The sequence below is a fragment of the Benincasa hispida genome, chromosome 11 (assembly GCF_027475165.1).
Source record: "Benincasa hispida cultivar pf3 chromosome 11, pf3_genome.v1.1, whole genome shotgun sequence".
Lineage (NCBI taxonomy): Eukaryota > Viridiplantae > Streptophyta > Magnoliopsida > Cucurbitales > Cucurbitaceae > Benincasa > Benincasa hispida.
The window spans coordinates 34191985-34200534 of record NC_143488.1 but is presented as its reverse complement, the minus strand read 5'-3'; positions in this window follow the sequence as shown (position 1 = coordinate 34200534).

Below are 8550 nucleotides of genomic sequence, written 5' to 3'. Positions count from 1 at the left end.
TAGATTTGATGCAGACATGGTTCGATTTCTAGTACTTGATTCTCTGATTCTCTCTCGGTTGAATGCGTACGCTTGATGTATGGAAGCGGAGCATGCAAATGTTCTTGAAGTTAATGTCTTGGAAGAATGCTTGTATCTCCAAAGGACTTCAGTCTTCAAGTGTGGTCAACTTCAAGAGTCCAAGAGTCTTCTGATTGTAGAGAATTCTCTCTAGGCTCTATGGAGTCTAAAATTTATGATGCCCACAAATGAAGAAAACTCCTCTATTTATAAAGTTCTTAAGTGGGCTTTGTGAGCTCGGGCTTGGTTGGTCCATGGACCTGTCCCTTGAACCCTACTAATTGAATTTACCTTATTTGACATCTGGGTCAAATTAAGCATATTCTTGGGCTCAATTTGACTTTAGCCCCAATTTTAATATCTAATTGGACCAAAATAATTAAATCGATCCAATGGTCATGATGAAAACACGTGGTATCATTGAGTCTCACCAATTTATGTCTTCAATTTCAATTTGGGACTCATGTCAAATTTTTTAATTAGTCTCAAATTCAATTATTTGTAATTTCGTCATTAATTTGGTAAGTGACGTGACAATTTATGATTGGTCTCCCCCCCCCCGCCGTTAATCTATTGAATTCGAGGGGCTATGCCGAAGAGGAAGTTGATGCAAAGATTTTGCTTCTGTTCTTTTGCCACTGAGCTGACGATGGTTGAATAGTTGAGTTAGCCAACGAGAGCTTCGTGGCCAAAAAATATGCCCATTGAGTTTTGCATGCACTGTTGCAAAGCTACACAAGAGCTCAGCACCATGAATTGACGTCGGATCGGGTCATCAGTGTTTTTTGTCTTCGCCGTCAAATCTTGGAGAAGACAGTTATCAAAACATGAATTTTATTAATTGATACGTGCAATGAAAATGAATTTTAGAGCATCGTGCTTGAGCTGAATAGACGGTTATCCAAGCATCTCACTTAATGAGTCCATGATCTCACGTGCAGTGACCATGCTCTTATGTTTCTTAGCTAAGACTTCGGATAAGCCAACTAAGATATATGCTCTTGCCTTTTCATTTTCCCTAACCCATGGCTCATGTGCGTCACGAGCATTTCGAGGCTCATTAGTTGTGGTGGCTTGAAGACACTCCTCAACCAAGACAAATCTAAGGTCATCAATAACAATGATAGTATTAATCGTGTTCTTCTAGGTTGTATAGTTCTTACCATTCAATTTTTCAGCACCAAGCAAGTTAATAGTAGCGGTTGTCATTTTTCCAATTGTTGAAACTAAACAAGTTATTTATATTAGATACTTTGCACTACTCGTTTAAACCAATAAAATTTTAGCAAAAATTTTTTAACCCTAAAATACATTTAATTTAGCAATGATGCTTTAGTGAGGTAGAATAAAAGCCATTGATGGGCAATTAGTCATTCCATCACTAAATTGAGACACTTTAAACTAATCATTAAACCAGAATAGCTCTTATTTCTATAACAATCAATCACATCACTTTGGTAAAAAAAATTATTAACTTGTTTAATAATTTCTAAAAAGTGTAATCCTCCACTTTAGATCCTAGAGTTCCGCCTCAATAAGCAAGTCGAAGGGAATTACCGAATAGAGCAAAAACTAAAGCGACCTTATCCATTACTTGAATTTTCCTTGATATTGATTCCATGTAAACACATTCCGAAGGGAGGACACTTCCAGGGTGCCACAAGCCCGAGCATGAAACTTCACTTTACAAACTAATGAAGGAGACCGGAGGCAGTGTTGATACACGTCATTCTCCCACTTACTATAAACACTTTCTCCATTCACCTTGATATTGACCGATATAAACACCTTCCAAAGGGAGGACACTTCCAAGGTTCCATGAGCCCGAACATGAGTTTCACGATGTCTAATTCACTAGCCTAATGTTAGCTTAGAAACTCATGTTTAGGGTAAAATAACCTTTGAATACATTCTTGGCCCTAAACTTAGCTTATCAACTCTAACTGATATTAAATTAGGCCTATCTTCAACGATGGGCGTAGGGTAAGCTACATTAGGGTAGTTGGGCGCATGGAAACTCTTCTAGACACCTTGATTGCTCTGCTCAATGCATAGTCATCAAGTTGGATGCATGGTTAGGTGCTCAATGTATAGGAACTATCTTCAACGCATAGGCCTCACCCTGAAAACCCTGATTCTCTCTAACTCTCTTCTTTTTTAGTCTTCTTTTAGAAGATTTGAGTTGTGAGGTGAAATGAGAATTCCCCGGGGTATTTATAGGCCTTCAGAAGTATCCTTGTCACCCTCTACATGCTCCGAATGCATGAAACTTCAAAATGCATGGAAAACCTAGGTGCCAACACCATGCAAAGCCCCACCATGCAAAGCCCCACTATGCAATGTCCAACGCAACACCTCCTCCTTGCATGCAAGACTTAAGTGTCTTCACCATGCATAGGCCATCTTCACCATGCATAGGCCAATGCATAGCTTCATTTGAGGTGGAACTTCATCACCATGCGCCCTTCCATGCATCCACCTCATCCTTGGCTAGGTCAAATACCTCATTTGGTTGAGCCTCATACCCTACTTTGTTGTCAATTTAACCTTGTTCCCCAAGTAACTCAAGTCAACATATGGTATTCTCTCCAACAACCTTGTTACGCATCCAAGCATCACCTCCTATGCACCCACAAGATGTTCAACACATGGTTCTTTAGGTTTAGATGTATGGTTCCCAAACTATGCTACCAACGTGTCTCTCTCTCATAGCATATCTTTCTTCTTTGGGTCCTTAGCATGGTTATGCATCTAACTCCTCCCATATATGTCCAACTCTTCCTCAACTTCATCCTTTCTTGGTTTTCATCTCCTTCACATAGCATAGCTTTCTTCTTTGAACTCAAAGCATAGCCATGTGTCCACTCTGCCTATCTTCAACTCAAGGTATGCGTCCACATGGCCATCTTTGTGCACACTTCATCATCTATCCACCTAACACTGCAATTTTAGGGTTTCCACCATTTATAGTGTCATATGTTGTCCAACACTTAGCTAAATTCTCCCCCTTTAATACCCTATGCGTTCTCCGACCTTACTCTATGCGCCCAACCCTATTTTCTTTCTAGGTTATGCATCGATCGACACATCGTTTACTCAACATTTAACTAATTCTTCCCGATGATTTCACCTTGTCCCTCATCTCAAAGCATGACTCTTCATACTCATAGTATAGTTCCTTATGCTCACACAACATATCTTCTCATGTTCACAGCATAGTCTTTTATGCTCGCAGTATAGCTCCTCATGCATCCAAAATTGTTCAAAGTTTCCTTTGGGATACACCTACCATGCGTCCAACATGGTAGGATTTTACTTCACTATGCTATGAGTTGAACTTCCTTAGTTATGCTTTGACTTCACATACTATGCTATGACTTTGTCAACTATGCTATGACTTTTCACCTGTGCTATGACTTACTTCCTCAACTATGCTATGAGTTAAACTTAGATAAAATTCTCCATTCTTTCCTATGCTATGAATCCAACTCTCATTCTCATAGCATAGTTTGGACACTTAGCCAAATTTTAACTCCAATCTACTATGCCTCCAACACTAAGAAATTTTTCTAAGTACTATTACTTTCTCCAAGGCATAGTTTAGGTACTTGGCTAAAATTTTTTCCTTTCAAGGCTTCAAGTCTAAGTCCATCCCTTAACCTAAGGAATCCTCTAGGGGTTCAAGTGTTACACCTTCTGGTTGCAATAGAAGTAGATTCCCTTAGCAACCTTGGCCTTTCTGCCCCTCTGGGCTGTAGTAGGGTTAGCTTTCCCTTGACCTCCCTTCTTCTTCTTCCATTTTTTGGTATCAAAAGAAGAAGGAAAAAATTCACTCCAAAGGTCAAACCTTTATGGAAATTCTTAGTGGAAGTGACAACATTTTCCTTTTCCTTCTGCTCCTCGACTTTCATCAAGGATTGATAAATTTATAGTTCATTAAGAAGGGTGGTCAGGTTATAGTCTAGCTTGCTCATCACAGCCTTACTACAAAAATGGGGTAGTCATCGATAAATGGATAAATGGGTCTATCATCGATGAAGCCAATCAAATTAGCTTCATCCTGGAGACCTTACCTGAGAGTTTCCTCCAGTTTTGTGTTGCTGGGGAGTTATGTGATTTATCTAAGTCCGTGGTGGTGGCTTGCAAAGGAGAAGACTGAGTAGCGGTGATGTTCAATTGTTGGCCGATGAAGGCAAGAGAGAGAACAAAAGATTAGGATGTGCACGATTGAAGTAGGAAAATACCGATTGAAGGTTTCTTTTTTCTTTTTTTTTTTTCCCTTTTTATTGAATGTTAATTAGAGAATCGAATTGAGAATTATAAATAATGAAAAAAATTAATGGCCCGAAAAGTAATGGATGATGCTGAGAAATAGAAGCGAACTTAAATTATCGATTTTGGAAGAAGAAGAAGTCGACGATGGAAACTGGCGAATGAGAAGACTGAGTAGCAATGTCAGACTGTATATGTATAATTTTGGACATAATTATTATGTTGTCTATCTAATATATAAAAACAAAATTAATGATTGATAATTAATATATTAATGATTATTATTATTAGATATTTTATGACTTATTTTTATATACATGTAGATATTTTTATTTTTATTTTATTTTTGAAAAAAATATATGATCTATATTACTTTAAAATACTCCATTAAAAAACATTGAAAACACTATTTACCTTGGTAAACTAAAAACATATTTAATTAACTTTTTAAAAGTAATTTTGAATATTAACATTAACATGAAAGTTTAAAAAAAAAAAAAACAATCCTATTAGATTGATAAGATTAAAAAAATTAGTAAAAAAAGTACAAATACTACTAATTGCAATATTAACATAAAACAAAATTTTAAAACATATGCAGAAAAATAACTAATACATGCATTTACAATTTCTATTTGAATCATGTGTTTATCTTTCATTGATGTTTACGGATCAAAACACTTAGATTGAATGACATCCAATGTCACACAACACAAATTTACAATTTCTATACGCTTAGACACCAAGACATGCTAGACATTTTTTTTTTTGTGTCAATATGTGATTATCAATTTATGAAGAGAATCCTAGAATGAAAAAAATTGTTGTATATTAGTAACATAAGAAAGCTCCTTAGTATATATGTGAAAAATTAATTAAGATTTTATTGACTTTGAAATGCGAAAAATATTAAAGATTATAGCTTTATAAACAATGTAATGATACAAAAATAATAATATTAAAGATTGTAACCCTTTATATGAAAAAATTAATTAACAATCATATCACGACGATAAAACTAAAAGCTTTCTAAATCTTACATTGAAAAAAATTTAACAAATAATAACTATTATAAAATAACTTGAAAAATCTATTAAAAAGTTGATACCTATCATGGAGAATATTTGGTTGAAGCATCTTTTTTCCTTTTTGGTACTTGACACTACTTTGTATTCATACAAACTATTAGAAATTTCAAGAAAATGACTGAGATATGAAAAGAGAGAAATTAAGAAGAAGAGACTCAAGTTTTTAAAGAAAAGGTGTAAAGATTAGCTAGTTTATCAAGAAGTTGTCACACTATTAAAATAGTCTAAGAATCAATGTACGTTAATTAAAGCCAAACTTTCAATATTCTAGTTTTTCATATTCCAACTTAGAAAATTTTGATAATACATAATCTACTTTTTTGTTTTAATGTAAAAAACTTTTAAATTTAAAATAAGATTTCCATAGTTATAACCTTCATCAAGAAGATCAAAAGCTTGAGAATATCATATATAGAAGTTATTTCATGACTCTAAGGTTTGATTTTTTTTTTATTAATTTAAAAGAAATAAAGTTGTTTAAGTGTGTGATTAGTGGATTTGTGAGGTTTAAGTTTAATGTAGCCATTATCAAAATAGGAAGGGTAGAATTGTCAAAAAAATCTTTTTGGCCCATGAAGGTTTCAAACCTACGACCTTCGCATTATTAACACAACGTTCTAACCAACTAAGTTAATAGGCCAAGTTTGAGATTCGTTTTATTTTTATATTTAACTATTTTAAATATCCAATCACTTTTTTTTCTTAAAAAAATACTATCACTTTTTTAAAACAAATATCATTCTGTGTGATATAATTTAGGTGTACATAAACTAAATTTGAGATTTAATGAAGATATGAAGCCATTGGGACCATTGAAAATTTAGAGACCAAAGTTGAAATAACCTAAAAATAATTTAATCTATTTTATTCTTCAAATTTATATTAAAAGGGAGTTATTTGATATATCTAAGTTTCATAGCAGATATTCCCCGTTTTCCAAACCTCTTGGTTTCCTGGTTCCTTTTGGAATCCTGCGTCTGCACTAGCCTAATGTTAGCTTAGAAACTTATGTTTAGGGTAAAATAACCTTTGAATACCTTCTTGGCCCTAAAATTAGCTTATCAACAACAATTGATATTAAATTAGGCCTTTGAACACTTTTGGACAGCGGTGGGTGCAGGGTAGGCTACTTTAGTGCAGTTGGGTGCATGGCAACTCTTCTGGACACCTTGATTGCTCTGCTCAAGACATGGTCATCAAGTTGGATGCATGGTCAGGTGCTCAATGCATAAGAACTCTCTTCAACGCATAGGCCTCACCCTGAAAAACCATGATTCTCTCTAACTCTCTCCTTTTTTAGTCTTCTTTTAGGAGATTTGAGTTGTGAGGTGAAATGAGAACTCCCGGGGTATTTATAGGCCTTCAGAAGTATCCTTGTCACCCTTTTCATGCTCCGAATGCATGCCATTTCAAAGTGTATGGAAAACTTAGGTGTCAACACCATGCAAAGCCCCACCATGCAATGCCCAATGCAACAGCTCCTGACATCTCCTCATTGCATGCAAGACTTAGGTGTGTTCACCATGCATATGTTGGGGTTGATGCCTTAAATATCGTTGGGTCCAGTAGTTTGTAAACATGTATATGAATAAACATTTGTGATGTAATAATATGAGATATTTTCTTCACTATAGTCTTTGTTATATGAGATATTTTGCTGCATTAACTGAAGGAACTCTTATCAAAGAAAACCCATGAACGGAAGCACGATCGATCAAAATTCATTGTGAAATAATTACAAGCATTCACAAACATACAAACCAGTTATGCATCTATTAACAAATTACGACATGCTTTAGTAACTAATAACAAAAAGGGACGAGAGGCATACCTTTTCTTCTACAGATCTCTCGCTTTCGCGAAGATCTTGGACAACAATATCTTGCATTCGGCCAGATCGTCTACCCAATCGTTCAATAGTCACGAACAAACTTCTCCACGAACAAGTAACCTCTCGGGCACTACCACTCAGTAACCTTGGTATTCTCGGAGTGAGAATCCGGGAGGTGTGGGCTTTGTTGGATTTCGTAGAGGGTTAGAGGAAACAACGATCAAACTATACGAGCAAGCAAGTGGGAGAGTGAACTGTCTATCTTATGGACTTTGTTCTTGATCGTTTAGTAAAACTAAGCAGGTACACAACCGTTTAGAAAAAACAGGCTTGATCGTTTACATGATCGTTTAGAGAAACTCGCTAAGGCACACGATCGTTTAGTAAAACTTTACACGATCATTTAGTCAAAGGTGCCTACACGATCGTTTAGTCTCTTGCTTAGAAGGCTGTCATACAATCTTTAGTTAGCTAAATGATTACTCATGCACTTAATGAAGCGATTTGATACGAAATGAAAACATTTTTCATTTTATCCTTCACTTATGAAAACTGAACATACCTCCCACTTCACGCACGGTTAAAGGAGAAATCGCCAACAATTATTTATAACCTATAGTTTTAATATCACATCATATGTGATATTTAAACCCTATTCCTTTTCTTCTTTACTTTATATAAATCATATTTCTATCATATTCCTCTAGTTAATGTATCTCATACATCATATCAATTATGCCACATATAATTGAACCAATTTAATCATATCATATATAATCAAACTTCCTCTTGTCAATTTGAACACTTCATACTCACCCAAAAACTGATTCTTAACTTGAATGCATTGAGCTACCAAAGGGACCTTATGGACCTATTGCTTGAAGCTTCAATGATACATGAACAACTGACTAAACTCTTTAGTCACGAGATCCACCATCCGTTAATTGTCAGGCACTCCACTAAAGACCAATACTTGCACTCTTCTCAACATAGATATATTTTTGTGTCCATCAGATATAACCAGTCAACAGTACGTTAACCCTTCATAGATACTAGTAAGTACAGTTGGGCTAATTTACCATTTTGCCCCTATAGTTACATCTAACTCCTTAAGTACCACTGATCCTTCTAATGAACGATACATCATAGTCTTACTATGAATGGACACCTCTCGAGCCATGAGAAGGTGTGTGGCGCCACATCGTTCAAGCCTCGGAATCAACCCTTAATGGAGCAATGTATCTACTTACCCCTACTTCGGGGAAGGAGTGAATTCCATCTTGTGTATCTGAGTTCCCA